At 43.9% G+C, this 15,819-nt stretch overlaps 2 long non-coding RNA genes across 2 annotated transcripts in view; both read right to left on the bottom strand.

The window, feature by feature from the left end:
* LOC122460129 overlaps window positions 1-14,194 on the bottom strand; it is a 30,444-nt gene extending 16,250 nt beyond the window's left edge. Inside the window, exons 1-2 of the long non-coding RNA XR_006281220.1 lie at window positions 14,185-14,194; window positions 12,693-12,701 (exon numbers count right to left, since the gene is read on the bottom strand). This is a non-coding gene — a long non-coding RNA (uncharacterized LOC122460129). The remainder of the gene's footprint in view (window positions 1-12,692; window positions 12,702-14,184) is intronic.
* Window positions 45-10,319, bottom strand: LOC122460130. Its single transcript, XR_006281221.1, has 3 exons — window positions 10,264-10,319; window positions 4,152-4,155; window positions 45-489 (listed from the first exon to the last, which is right to left on the bottom strand). It is a non-coding gene; the product is annotated as an uncharacterized LOC122460130 (long non-coding RNA).
* Window positions 14,195-15,819: the final 1,625 nt, after the last annotated feature.

Consider the following 15,819-nt stretch of genomic DNA (forward strand, 5'->3'; position numbering starts at 1 on the left):
ACCTCTAATAGCAGGCGGTGCAGCATTATCTTATAGCAGTAAGGATAGGGGAAGAGTGGGCTGAGAGCCCAGAACTTCAAACAGCAGATAAGGACACAGCCACAAGCCCAAACCTCCCAAAGCATTTGCTTCTGAGTAATGCTGTGCTGGAATTGGGGTGAGGGAATTTGGACAGAAATTAAGGCACATATTGGGGGTCTGGACATCCTTCATCCCAAAGAAGAGATTTTGGCTAGTTTATTTAATTCACTGCATCTGGTGCATTCCAGAAGGCAAAATATTGCTCTTCAGTTCAGAGTATTTCAATGAGCCAGGAATAAAAGGTCAATCTTGACAGTAATGGTTTAGCACCAGCAGAGAGTGGGATGAACTCCACCAGCATCAGCGACAATCCCTCTTCCATCCTTCCCATTCAGTTCAATTGGTGCTGGAGACCAGACAAGAACCCCACATAATTTCAACCTATTCCACTGGTGATTTCTCTCGACCCTCTCCTGCAATTTAAAAAAAAAGTTGATTTTTAACAGGAAAAGGGAAAAATATCTTTAAGACCTCTGTGCTTCCCCCTTACACACAATTAGGTCAATTACAGACACAATCTACAATTTTTGTTCAGATTATTTCTACTTCTGTGTCCTGTGCCACCTGTAGGAATACAGCTGAGTTTAAAATCCCCTAAAAAGGTTTGGCATGAGTTTATGTATCAGACAGATTTTTTTTAAAATAAAGATTCTGTGAGAATTGGTGCAACTTGGGATATAGATGAAAGAAGAGAAAGTTTAAAACACTGACATCTGAAATTAAGCAAAGCCTTCCTCGTATTTTGCATGGATTAAAAAAAATATAGCACATTTGTGTGCTAAAAGACTTTTCAAAAAAGCAACCCGAAACATAAGCATCAGGCATGCCTTAATTAATCTAAATTAATCTAAAAGCATTGTGCAAAACAACTTTTTAAACATTAAGCAGGGTGAAGTTTTTATTGTCACATTTTAAAATGTATTTGTTATACAGTAACATTTGATCTGGGGGAAGGGGAGTAGGGGAATATTGTGATTGCTTGACCAAATTGTCTAGATTAAATTAAAGGCTACATTTCTTTTTCTAGTCCCTTGTTTATTGAAATAAGCATTTCAGCATGATATATAATTTCAATGGTTAATGTTAAACAGATTAATATGTTTCAGAGTAGCAGCCGTGTTAGTCTGTATTCACAAAAAGAAAAGGAGTACTTGTGGCACCTTAGAGACTAACAAATTTATTTGAGCATAAGCTTTTGTGAGCTACAGCTCACTTCATCGGATGTTTATGCTCAAATAAATTTTAGTCTCTAAGGTGCCACAAGTACTCCTTTTCTTTTTTAGATTAATATGTGTTGACAGTTATATTGTTCTGGTTCTGTGAATTATGTATCTAAAATAAAGTTCAGAGAAACAGCTTTGCTTTGTAGCATTGTGCCTATATTATTTTCTTAAGTAAGTGTGTTGCATTTTCCTTTGGTTGACACCTGGTGGAAATTCTCATGCTGTTTAGTTTGGGAGACTTTGTGCTATTTCCTTCCAGTCTCTTAATACATTTTATGTTTCTGCACCATCTTGTGGTAAATAGGGGGAATTTACACAGATACTTTGCAATGGTATTTCATCCCTTTCCTGGTGGTTTTGTTCCCCTGCTCCCAAATATGTGTGCAGACAGTCTCTTCCATGTGCAGATCTTCCCTCTCCATGTGGAAGGGAGATGGTCATCTGCTTCAATGGGTCTGTTCCCCTCCTTGAGTCCTCAGAGTCCCCTCTATGGGTCTCAGGTTTGCTCTGGGACAGTAGCTGAAGACTGGTTGGGCCATGTATACTCTTACCTTGATGCCCCCTCCCACAAAGATCAGGCAGAAAAGTTAATACAACTTGGGCTATGTTGTCTTTTCTGTGGTTTCCCTCCAGGGATTCTGGGGGCACCATGGCCAGGAGAAGTCCATGTAGCTGCGCCCCATGGCACTAATCTCCTATGGATCCACTGGGATCTACCAGGTTTGAGAGCAAGCCCTGTGGCTCGTACAAGGGGAAAACTCCTGCTAGTCCAATGGAACAACGTTTATGGAGATTTCCTTCCACAGAAGTTCTTCTCGTGTTCTTTTCCTACATGGGAAGGGAATAATCCAGCCCACAGTATTTTTTAGACTACATAGCACTTGCTGCACTATTATTTTATTTTCGAATGTATTTTCCTTCACTGTGGATGTGTTTTGTATGTATATTTGGGCTCCCTGCTTTGGTTATTTGAGAAGGATCAAATGTCCTGTTAGATGTTGGAGTGATACCAAGTACCACCAACTGCAAGTGCAGCCTTAAACTGCTCTCCCCCCGCCCCTCCCACCACCCGCTGCAAAGTGGAGCATGCTGCGGGCAGGCTATTTTGGGCCGGAGAGGAACCTGTGGGTTGCCAAAGAGAGGATGCTGAAACTTAGAGCAGCCTCTGGGGCTGCAGGCAGAATTCAGGCCTTCCAGGCTGCTCCTGCTTTGTTGCATCTCTTGGGAGACGCAGCCCGCGACTGAGCCCATTGAAGTTAGTGGACCATCCAAAGGGACCAAGGAATTCAGGATCAGACCGATAATCTCTGAAACTTTCAGATTAGCATGCACTACACTGTTGGTGTTTTGGGTTTCAACACTGCAGGGTAAATTTAATAAAAAATGTCCTCTTTCAATTTTTAAAAGGAATTGTAGTTAACGTGAAGTGGGCCAGTTTTCAGGGCCAGTCCCAAATTCCTGTGCTGGCTTGCTCAAATAAGGCTTATTTCCAGTTTCAGCTGAGCCATGGAACATAGGGTATGTCTCCACTGCAATCTAAGATGTGACTGAAGGTTTACTCATGCTAGCATGGTTAAAAATATCAGTGTAGATGTAGCAGTGTGGGCTTCAGCGCATGCTAGCAATGTGAATAGGCACTGAGGGTCCCCGGCATGATTATACAGACCATGCTGAAGCCTGCACCGACACATCTACATTGCTATTTTTAGCTGTACTAGTGCAGGTATATTTGAGCATAAGCTTTCGTGAGCTACAGCTCAAATTTGTTAGTCTCTAAGGTGCCACAAGTACTCCTTTTCTTTTTGCGAATACAGACTAACACGGCTGCTACTCTGAAACCTAGTGCAGGTATGTCTGCCCAAGTTACAGTCACACCATGGATTGCAGTAGAGACATACCCATATACTCCAGTTACTTCTGGTCTGGAATGAGCCACAAGAGGCCTGGTCCATGCAACATTCCATCTCTGAAACTCCATTAGCCCCTGCCACCTACATCTCAGCACTACAGAAAGCGGCTCTGTTCCTTTCCTGACACACAGCAGTCTCCTTAGGCTTCCAAGCCTGGAGTAGTGACGCTCCTCCCTCATCTTCTCCACCCAGCAACCTTTCCACCTGTTTCTCCCCCATTCCCTCTGCTCTCAGTACCCTGACTCCACCCTCTGCCTCTTCCAGGCTCTCACACCAACTCCCTGAAGATTATAGAGTTTGTGGCTTAAGAGTGGCTGCATCTGCTCCCACTGGTGATGGCAGGCACAATCGCAAGTCTGCTAATTTTATTGCCAACAGTGTCAGGTTAAAATATTTTTGGGGCCCTGTTCACTAAGGAATTTGGGCTCTTCCCCATCTTCACTCAGATTTGGCCCACCGGCCCATTCGTCATGACAGAAAGGTGGCTGATCCAAATCCGAGTGGCACTGCGACCCTGCTCTAGTTCCTGCTCCAGCTTCTGCTAGCCCTGTGCAACATCCACAGGGGCGGCTCAGCAAATTACTCCTGCCCCATATATACCTCACCTCACACACAGATACCTAAATGTCCTTACCACTTCACATATACCCCAACAACCCTGCATCAGCCCCCACTTATCCTGAAAGCTCCCCTACATGTCCCAGAAGCCCTGACATAACTCCCACTCACCGCAGCCTCCAACAACTCAGCTCCTCTAGTCACAGTTTCCAACATCTCCCACTCCTGCTGACACCCTCCCAGTCTCCCTGCAGCCCTCTACAACTCCCTCCCCACTTAACCTATAGCCCCCCCCACCAATACCTTGTCCCCAGCCCCTCACCCACCACTCCCGGGACCATCCTGGCTATTCATTGACGCCTCCCTGGCTCAGCAATACACTCCTTTCCTGGACTAGGGATGCTCCGCCCTATCCTGGCAGACCAGCGACTCCACTTACTCCCATCACCTGCCCTGCACTCACACAACATGGGTCATATTTGAGTGAGTGGCATTGCCAGGTTGCAACACCACTCCCTTCACTCAAAGTTGGTCAACCCTGAGTAGCGCTGCAACCCCATAGACCAGGTCACAAGAACTACTCAGGTTTAGCCTGTCATCATATCATCCATCCATATCTGGTGGTCTGGCTCCCTTGACCCTCTCCTTCCCCCCCCCCGCCGTCCTGAGATGGGTCCTGTGCAAGTGCATATTGATTACTCCAGGCCTGATTCCGAGTCCCAGGATATTAGATGTTTGTCTTAAAGTACCAGGTCTTGGATCATGTGATTAGGTAAGAATCTCATCTTTCATTGTTAAAAGGTACATTTCTGGCCCTCAGGGTAGTGGAAAAAAGCTTGAAGATGTGATCCAAGTGCACCCTAAAGGCTCAGAAATTTGTCTGAAGACAAAATGAGTGCAATGTGTATTATTTTAGAAACTCTCATGATTCTTTGAGGCCTACCCCTATGATTTTTGAATGCTTGGGACCCGCAATACTGTAATAAATGTGTTTTTAGTTTATAAGGGGGGGGTCACACACACCAATACAAACGTTTGAGAACTACTGACCTAGCACCTTCTCTAGTTCTCTGTTGCCTCTCATTCAGTCCCGCTTGCCACCAAGGATACCACACACCCAGTTTGTTACTCACCCATCTAGTTCCCTTCCCAGCCTGCCACCTATTCACTCTGCTTGTCAGCTATTTAGCCTTTCTCCCAACTCACTAGATACCCATCCCCTCTTCTTCCTATCCTGCTTCATCCACATTCACTCCCTTCTGGGCTGCTTTGCCACTCATTAAGCCTTTCCACCTCTCTCTCACCCAAGATGCCACTCACCTTCCCACCCTTCCATTCACCCTCCCTACCTGCTTCTATCCAGACTTGCATCCACCCCCATCTATTACCTTACCATTGTGAATAATAATATTTAAATATGTAACATTAAACAGACTGATGAATGTTGAAAGTCATTACTGTATCTGATTCATTTCAGCATATATATGAAATAAAGTTCAGACCAACAGCTGTGCTTAGTCGGCATGTATGTGTGCATGCCTATACATATAAATAAATCAATAAGTCATTAATATTTGGCCTTCATGTAAATTCTAATCTTTTTGCCCTGAGATGTTATGCTAATTTCTTCATGGCTGTTGAAAATATTTATGTTCTATGCCATCTTGTGGTAAATGTGGTGAACTGCCTGCCTTAGTATCTATCAATCTTTCTCCTACACACTTGTCCTCCAAATCTGCCACCAACAATCATTGCCTCTTGCCCTTTGCAACCCCAGAGTCCCATATCTTTTCCACATAACTCCCCACTACAATATTCCCCCATTCACCCTGCTTATTTAGTGTCATCTCTCTCCACAATACCCATTCCCTGGCCACCTGACAGATGTTTCTGGTTTTAATTTTTTTAACACCTCTTCAGTCACCATGAAAACATTTCTATTAAGATAGAATAGCTTCCACCCCACCCATCCTTTAAAAAATACTTAATCTGGATTTAAGATACTTGACAGTTGTAACATTTTCTAAGTGCCTATGATTAAGAGGCTAAGTCCCACTGAGTTTCTAAGGCCTGTTCTACACTTAACACATTTTCTCAGAATAGTTATATTGGTTGGGCTTGTTAAAAAAATCACTCTCCTAACTGAGATAGCTATGCCAGCAAAAGTCTAGTGCAGACACATTTATACAGCAAAAAAAGTATTTTTGTCAATATAGCATATTTGTTTGGGGAACTGCTGTAAGATATATTGGCAAAAGAACTCTTTTTGCCAATATAAGCTTCATCTACACTAGGAGGGTTTGCCGGTATAGCTGTGCCAGTATAGTCATATCAGCAAACCCTTTCTAATGTAGATAAGGCCTAAGATAGGCAGGGCCCACATCATGTAGGGCTTCATAGATCCAACCCTATACCTTAAGTTGCAGGTCATCATGATATCCAGATAACCATCACTGATGACGTGAGAGAGAAGATGACCAGAATGCTACTGGTCTAAATCTCATTCAGAATCTGACTGATTATAGCATAACGGGTTTTTGATATTTCTACCATGGCTGTGCAAAGGGCAAAGAAAGATTTCTTCCCTTCCACCACAGGATTCTTAAAATTCTAACCAGTAGAACAGTTCTGGTGGACAGCAGCTTGGTTAATGTGGCTTATTTACATTGTGTAACAGGGACAAGTGGTTCACACTGTAGGGAATTTTCAAATGTTGTATATATGAAAGCTTGAATTCAGACCAAGATGATTGTCATTGTAGTAGAGTTTCCCCTACTTGAGTTTCAGCCAGTTGTTGCTCACGGAGTTGTGGAGGTGCTGGGGAAAGAGTGGATTATGATATCTGACTTAGATATATGCCCTTCTTTGCTGATGCAAGCCGGAAAGGAAGCACTGTGGTCATTATTGGAGTCAATATTTCCCTGCAGAATGGCAAAGTTCTAGTTTCTGTAAAGAAGTAATCATTAGCAACCCTTGCTCATTAAACCACCTCCTGAAGCGCTGCCTCCCTTTCTTTAATTTCCTCTTTTTTGGTAAGATTGTTTAGAATGTTACAGGTAGCGCATTCCAGTAGTGTCTTGAGACCATAAGTCTCTTTGACCCTGTTCTGTTTGATTTTAGAATGGAGACTGCACTGACTATGTTGACTGATTATCACCTTTGGAGATGGCTGAAGAACTGCTGTCAGTCTATATGACCATTGACCACAATATGGTTTTGACACCAGTAATTCATAAGTTGCTATTGAGCATCCCATTACTTCCTTTCTGAGAGGTCTCTGAGAAGAAGGATAATCCAATGGGTAAGGGTGCTAGCCTAGGATTTAGGAGACCTGGGTCCAGGTCCATGTTCTGCCATAGGTTTCTATTGTGACCATGAGCAAGTCACTCATGCCCAAATCAATGGGAATTAGGTGCCTAAATACCTTTGAGGATCTGGGCTTCAGTTTCTCTATTTCCCAACTGTAAAATGGGGATAATAGCACTTCCCTACCTCATACAGCTGTTGTGAGGATAAATCCATTAACCATTAAGAGGCACTCAGATACAATGGTAATATGGTCTGTATAACCATGATATAGCTCTGTATATAGTAGCACTGGGAAATTGCTTACACGCTTTCATGTGTAGAGTTCTACAAGGTTTCATTTTGGCACTATTTGGACCATAATGTTTGCTCAAGCTCTAATAGTGTTTTGGTAGAAAGAAGAGAAAAGTGTTATAAGAGAGAGAGAGATTTTGGGACTGGTTAGATAATATAAATAGGTTTCATCAGTAGCATAAAGAATCAAGGAGTTCTAAAAAATGGCTCCTAAATCCTCAATAGACTGAAAAAGCCAGAAGTTCCTCAGAGTACCTCATCTCTAAGTAGCTATGTATTCCTGGAAAATGTTATTTGTTAATTAGATAACATATGCAAAAAATAAAGAAAATAATAATTATTCTGTTTGTTTAGAAGATTAATAGACCTGAGTAAATAATTCATAACAAATAATTTATTTGATGAATTAAACCTTTTTTTCCTGTTTGCAAATTATCTGCAAGCAAATTTGGATATTTTCCTATGTCTTTCTTATCCTAAATATTGGGGCTAGACCTTAGACACATCATTGCAACACCTACCTTTTAGGCACCCTGTCACCTACTGGAATCCAGCACCCTGAGTTAGGCAACCAGATTTCCTATACAATGCATTGGCAGATTTAGGTACCTAAGAATAGGATTCACAAAGGCCAGCACACTGAATTGAGAGCAGCCTAAGTTAGCCAATAGGAAATGCTGAGGAGACTAAACCCTGTCCCTCAAAGGCAGGTAGGCCCCTCATGGGAAGCACCTCTTTCTCTGTGGGATATATGACTGTGAACTCTCACCTGGAATTAGATGCCTAAACCAGATCAGTCCTTTCTCACAAAAAAATGAGGAGGAACAAGAACTTGGGTCTCCTACATCCCAGGTGAGTGCCCTAACCACTAAATTATAGAGTCATTCTCAGTCTCTCTGTAGCCTATGTCTATTAAGTATATCATACAAAGCAGAAGAGCTGCTACGTGATATCTTGAAAGAGTCCTGCCCCAGAATATCCAATGGTTGGATAGCCCAGTGGTTGGGACATTTATTGGGAAATGGGAGAGCTGAGTTCAAATCTGTGCAGCACAGCAGATGGAGCAGGGATTTGTGCCTTAGTCTCCCACATTCTTGATGTGTTGTCTAACTACCAGGACACAAGTTATTGGTGGAGGGAATTGCCTCCTCCAGCTGTGTTTTGTGTGAGGCCTGGTCCTGTAGGCTTTCTTAGAGTGCGCCTACCAGATTTGGTTCTGCAGGAGAGAGAGCTGAGGGAACACCTAGTTTGTGAATCCCGCCAGAATTTAGGAGTGAGCTAAACTCCAGGCATCAGGATTTAGGTGGTTTTGCATGTGCCCATTGGCTGAAATTTAGGTTCCTAAGGGGCTATACCAGTGGAAATGTACAAGCCTATGGACTTTAGGCTCCTACAGAGATAGGTGGCAGCTCAGAGGAGGCTTTGAGGATCTAAATTTTGAATTTAGGTACCTAAAGTGGCAGTTAGGTGCTTAAATCCCTTTGTGGATCTAGTCCTTGCTGAATAATTACTTAGAATAATTCTAGTGTGAAGCTCATTCCTATTATGTCTTAAAAATAAAATTCAAGCTGTGTGATTGTTTCCATTCCTGATTTGATAAAATAACTCTTAGAGACCCTCAATTTAGAAAAGGAGCTTAACACAAATTTACAGCTATCCCTACTGAGCAAAGCACTTAAGCACATGCTTAAAGTTATGGTCTATGTGACTTAAGCATGTGCTTAAACTTTAAAATACATGCTTTGATGGATAATGATAGACGGCTGAGTCAGGGCCACAGTCAAGTTTCTGGTACTATGTCCATAGAAAATTAATTTAAAATTTGTTTTCCATGAACATTCCCCAATATTTGTTTAAAGTTTCAGTCAACATTCCTGCTAATAAACTAATTTCTCGAATATTCATAGCAAGAAAGCACAAGATGCACAAGCTCCACAACCCTTGTTTGGATTTGTACCCCGTGTTAGCTTTGATTTGAGGCAACTACAATCTGTAACTAAAGGCCAAAAGGCATTTAGAAAGGAATTCATAATCAATTAAAAGAAGGCAAAAATGAATATGTGTGTAGGTGACATGAGAGCCCTGAGGATTCAATACAGAGGGGTGAAACTTCACCTGCCCTCAGGGGACATTGGGAGTAGCTGACGAGGGAGGGTACCTCAAAAGAACTATTTGTATCTTCTTCATCCTGGGGCTGGTTTTGTATCTCCCCTATCCTCAGCATAGTTTTAGTTCCCAAAGAGCTATTATGGCAGTGGTATATTTGGTATACTTCTTTGGATGGAAATCCCCATGAGTGCTATAGCCTCTTGGGGACCATTGCAAGCCAGTACATAGGCGGTGGAGCTGGGAGGCCACCCAGGTCATGGCCTGACCACTTTTTGGCTGCGCCAAACCTGAATAGCAATGCAATCCTGCATTCCAGGTCACCACACCATTCACTCAAATTTGGAGGGGGCAGGTGTAGGGGCTTATGGGCTGGGGGTGGAGAGGTGGTCAGGCTGCTAGGGTGGAGGGGAGACTGAGAGGGGAAGAGGAGGATCAGGTGGCAGAGAAGGGGAGCAAATCTATCCCTTCCACACTTGGTGCTCCACAGCCACTGAGTCAGCATAGCTTAGAGCCTCTCACATTAGCTGAAGGGCCAGAATCCCTGGCCCAGGGTCTGTGGAATGAGTAAGAGAAGAAAATAAAAAATTCCCATGGAGAAAATAGGATTGCTTTTCCTTCTCAGCACCTATGTTTCTTTGAACATTTTCTAGAACTCCTTACACAAGGACAGGAAGAAAGGCTGAATTATAAAATCTGGATGATCTCAGAGGGTGACTAAGCTGCAAAAACTGTCCTGAAGGCATTTCAGAGCCAGAATATGTTGTGCAACATCACTGAGAAACCGGTTTCTGTGCTCTTTCTGGTGAGGCAGGACTCAGCTCCAGAGTCCTTTTTCTTTCTCACTGCCTTTAATAGCTGATTCCTTCATTCTCTCTCACTGTTGCTGCTTTCCCTTTTTCATCTGTCAGCTCTTGTCTCTTCCCCACAGGTCCTCTTTCAATATTTGGCCCCCTTTTTCAGTCAGTCTGCTGGCAGGAATCTGTGTGTGTGCGTGTGTATGTGTGCACGCACTCGCGCGCATACTCCCTGGTCTTTTTGCCACTCACTCTACCACTCACTCACTCACTGCCCTTTCCCAACAAGCAGTAAAGGGAGACCAGATTCGTTATCACAATTCAGTTGGAAAGATATTCAGATATCAAAACATCTGTTGCAAAATAGTTTTAAATGGTTTTGTGGAATGTATTTTTCTCCCTCCTTCCTTTTATCTGATTCACCAGAAAGCACTCATATCATTCTTCCTATTTCTCTGTATCAAGACATACAGGAAAGGGGAAGATTTATAATGCTCCATATGCTGTTAAATTGAAATAGGATTTCCACTCTAAAAATAATACATTCTAGGAAGGCAACATTTTTAGGAGGAAAGTAGCTTTATATAAGTTTTGTGGTCACTTTTTTAAAGGTAATCGCCATAGGCATCCTAATGCAACCTGAAATAAGTGCTAGACAATAGTTTACATAAGCTTGTTAGATTCAGCTAATAACACAATTCACAAAAAAAAAAAAAAAGAAACCACAAAATCAGTGGACTGTTGCCCTTGCTACTGATTTCTGACTCCCTAAAAAAGAGGACTTAACAAAATTGATATAGATCTCAGTCCTGCTCCTGAGTGCTGCTGAAACAAATATGGAGAACTAAAGCCCTGGCACTCAGCACTCACTGTTTGCTCAGCAGAAAGACTTCAATATAGCGTGCAGAAATATACAGAGTGCTCAGCAGTGTAAGCAAACCTTTCCACCCACACTGAAACCAAAATGGTTGAGGAGGAAAAGAAGAGGGTGTGATAGGATTAACTGACTTTGTATTGGAACCTGGTGCTGAGACAAGGGGGAAGACACAGAACAGTTCAGGGTCATAGCTGTATAGGGCAATTTGGTGAATGCAAATGGTGGGGGTAGCAGCTATTTTTAGGATTTTCAGTTACTCCTACTGCCAATGTGATTAAGAGCTAGACGAAAGTAAAGAGGAGGGGCAGCTACAAGAGACATTGACAGAAATGCTTCAGAGATTGCTATGTGATAGATCTGCAAAGCAAGGGATTACAATTCCTTCAGCCCCCTTTCCATGGTACATCCCTTTCCTCCTGGCTATGCAAGGACTACGTTTCCCATCACCGTCTCCCCACTGCACTTCTCTTTTCCCTTTCCCTGGACAGGTAAGAGGAAAGGCCTGACTCCTGAACCAGGAAGTGGCCAGACTCTGTCTGGCAGTGGTGGAACTGCATGGCAGCAGGGAGCTGGAGTGAGAAGCCCCGGGGAACAGTGAACAGAGCTACATGTGGAACAGGCAGTGACTGACAGATGGGTGCAGCTTTGTGGGCTTATGGGGGATCAGCAGTAGCTGGGCAGGGAACCGGTAGTAAGGGTCCCCAGTGGGAGACACTGACTGAGCCTGGTTTGGAAATCTACAAATGCTTATTTGCTTGAATAGAGACTGGACTGGAGAGGGTGCCCAGACACTAGGCCTGAAGAGCTCCAATTCTCAGCTGGACTGTTAGGGACCCAAACAAGAACTGCTGCTGTTCATTTTGAACTGGTTTCAGAGTAGCAGCCATGTTAGTCTGTATTCGCAAAAGAAAAGGAGTACTTGTGGCACCTTAGATACTAACAAATTTATTTGAGCGTAAGCTTTCATGAGCTATAGCTCACTTCATCTGTAACTGTTTAAGTCTCTGCACCTAGGGTATTTGCAACCTTTACTGCTAGCCCTAGTAAAAACCTTTCCCTTAGTCATGTGTCTGTGTGTGTTTATTGGGACCCACTGAGGTGAACACCAACCAGGCCTAGCTGCTGAAGCACCTACAGTGCTTGCCTCTGAGACTGAGATGAAGTACATTGGGCATGCTGCTGGCACTCTGGGGGTTTGGCATACAGAGTAACCTCAATAATTACACCAGGAAACATTCTGTCTCACAGTCAGCTATTGAGTGGTCATGCTATGTTTTGAGCACAATGGCTGTGATCCACTAAAGCAGTGGTCTCCAAACTTTTTTGATCACGCACCCCTATCAGTAAAAATTTTTTGAGCACGCACCCCCAATATATGTATATGTATAAATTATATACATGTACTACTGTACTAATATATTATGTAAATTATAAAACATACACAAAAAATAGAAATTAAAAAACAATGAGATAAAGATGAAATAAACAATATTTTAAAAATAATTTTTATTTTATTTTATGTATTAACGGTACAAAAAACCTTTTTGCTCTCACTAAAAAAATTATTATTAATATTTTTAGTGAGAGCAATGTGATGGAATGTGCTTTATTATTTTTGAAAAGCTTGGTTTAACACTTTGTGATACAGCGGGCGCTCAGGGTGGGGTGCGGGGTCTGGGAGGGAGTTAGGGTGCAGGAGGGCGCTCAGGGTGGGGTGCGGGGTCTGGGAGGGAGTTAGGGTGCAGGAGGGCGCTCAAGGTGGGGGGTGCGGGAGGAGGCTCAGGGCTGGGGCAGGCAGGAGGTGCAGAGCACTTACCTGGGGCATCTCCTGTTTGGTGCGGGGGGGTGTGTGTGCAGGTGGCTCTGCGCAGCGCAGCACCACCCTCATGGCCACGATTCTGGGAGCCGCGATTCTGGGAGCTACTCCCCCTGCTCCCCCAGCAGGCAGGGCCACCCGGAACGCAGGGGCTTTAGGGGCTTCAGGGCCCTGGGCTAAGGGGGCCCCAGGGCCCTGGCCTTCAGCTCTAAAGCCCCTTTCAGAATGCGGCCCTGTGAGCATGCGCCGGGGGACTCAGGAGGCGCAGGGGCAGCAGCCGGAGAGAAGCGGTGCTTTCCCCTTCAAAGCGCCGCCTCTCTCCGGCCGGCTTTGAAGGGGAAAGTGCCGCTTCTTTCCGGCCGCTGGCTGCGCGGCTGCCTCTGCTCCTCCACGGGCTGGAGGTCTCAGGGCTGACCCCGTTTTTTTCCCCCTCTGGTGGTGCTGCTGCCGCCGTGCCGCCCTTTAGGTCCGTTGGTGCTCCTCCTGCTGCGCCCCCTGGGGTGCGCGCACCCCACTTTGGAGACCACTGCACTAAAGTACTTAGGCTCCTAAACCACAGACGTAGATGCCTAAATCCCAGTTTTATGCACCTAAGTCTCTGTTTGGACTCCAGTGTGATCCACAAAATTCCCACTGAACGCTGTCAGTGCCTAAACCCATTCAGTGCCTAACTTTTTCAGGGTAAAAGTTTCCTAGGTGCCTATGTTTCTGCTTCTGGCCATGTGCACTGCTAACTCCCTCTAGGTGTCTGGACACTATCTTCTGCAGAAACCCAGGGAGATCCATGAACCAGGGGAAGCCAGGCATCTGGCTGCCTAAGTCACATATGGGACCTGATCTGGTAGGCATGCTCAAAGGGTGCCTACTGGATCATGTCCCACTCAAACCAGGGTGTGGGGGCAAGAAGAGGAGGAAGTGTTAGAATTTTTAGCTTAGTGGTTAGAGCACATCTCCCAGGATGTGAGAGAGAGGTTCATCTCCCCCCCTCTCTGCCCAAGGGGGACAAAGAATTTGACCAGGAGGGTCTTCCACCTCTCAGGAGAGTTCTTTAACTGCTGAGCTATGGGATAATCTGCCGTGGGGCTCCCTCAGTCTCTTCTGTTGAAGCTGTTGCAGTTTTGATAAATAATGGAAGAGTGATTAGAGCAGGGGGACTGGACCCTGCGTCTCTTGCCTCCCAGAAAGGTACACTGGACTACATTATGTCTAGGTACACTGGACTACATTACTCTAATGACTCATGCTTTTCCACAATCTTGTAGGATAAAGCTTATCGTGAATAATTAATCTGAAGTCAAAAAGATCACTTTTCAGTCAGATAAATAGTTAATTGACTAAATGTAGGGATAGTGAATGTCCAAAATGATATGAGTTTAACAGTTAAGTCATGTTAAGTCATGTACTGATCCAAGTAATGATATTTAGAGGTCATTCTGCTTTAATTTTTTTCCCCTCTGAAACGATGAAATGAACTCTAGTGAACAGAGGGAAAGCTTTGGTCTTGATACCTTGACTCACCCTACTCCAGTATCCTACTCCAGTTAGTCCTGTTGACTTCAGTGAGACCACCAATGTAGTATGGTACAAGTCAATGTGTGTGAGAGAACCTAGTGCTTTGTGAATATTGCATGCTATAACTTTATTAATGAGTGACATTTGTAAATTCTGTCTTGTGCAACAGTCTAATACCTTAAGAGCAGTAAAATGTCCCTTAAAATCGGAGTTAAAAAGGATAACTTACTCTGACAGGTGATTAATACATGGGCAGGATTGCGTGACACCAATTAACCTTGCACACTATGGAGGTCTGAACAAGAAGAATGTTTTCCAACAGGATGGCAAAAGTGCTATTCAGAAAGGATTTAGCTGAGCAGGTTTGCAAATGGTGCTCTGCTGAGACTGATGATTGTTGTTTCTGTTGGCACACTGGGGACACTTAAAAATCATTTTCACACTGAAGACAAAAAGAAAAGGAGAACTTGTGGCAAAATTGATTTGAGCATAAGCTTTCGTGAGCTACAGCTCACTTCATCGGATGCATTCAGTGGAAAATACAGTGGGGAGATTTATATACACACACAGAGAACATGAAACAGTGGGTTTTATCATATACACTGTAAGGAGAGTGATCACTTAAGATGAGCTATTATCAGGGGGGGGGGAAGGGAGAAGGAAAACCTTTTGTGGTGATAAACAAGGTGGCCATTTCCAGCAGTTAACAAGAACGACTGAGGGAACAGTGTGTGTGTGGGGGAAATAACATGGGGAAATAGTTTTACTTTGTGTAATGACCCATCCACTCCCAGTCTCTATTCAAACCTAAGTTAATTGTATCCAGTTTGCAAATTAATTCCAATACAGCAGTCTCTCGCTGGAGTCTGTTTTTGAAGTTTTTTTGTTGAAGGATAGCCACTCTCAGGTCTGTAATCGAGTGACCGGAGAGATTGAAGTGTTCTCTAACTGGTTTTTGAATGTTATAATTCTTGACGTCTGATTTGTGTCCATTTATTCTTTTATGTAGAGGCTGTCCAGTTTGACAAATGTACATGGCAGAGGGGCATTGCTGGCACATGATGGCATATATCACATTAGTAGAAGCGCAGGTGAACGAGCCACTGATAGTGTGGCTGATGTGATTAGGCCCTATGATAGTGTCCCCTGAATAGATATGTGGACAGAGCTGGCAACGGGCTTTGTTGCAAGGATAGGTTCCTGGGTTAGTTTTTCTGTTGTGTGGTGTGTGGTTGCTGGTGAGTATTTGCTTCAGGTTGGGGGGCTGTCTGTAAGCAAGAACTGGCCTGTCTCCCAAGATCTGTGAGTGTGATGGGTCGTCCTTCAGGATAGGTTGTAG

The sequence above is a fragment of the Dermochelys coriacea genome, chromosome 5 (genome assembly GCF_009764565.3).
Source record: "Dermochelys coriacea isolate rDerCor1 chromosome 5, rDerCor1.pri.v4, whole genome shotgun sequence".
NCBI classification, from domain to species: domain Eukaryota; kingdom Metazoa; phylum Chordata; order Testudines; family Dermochelyidae; genus Dermochelys; species Dermochelys coriacea.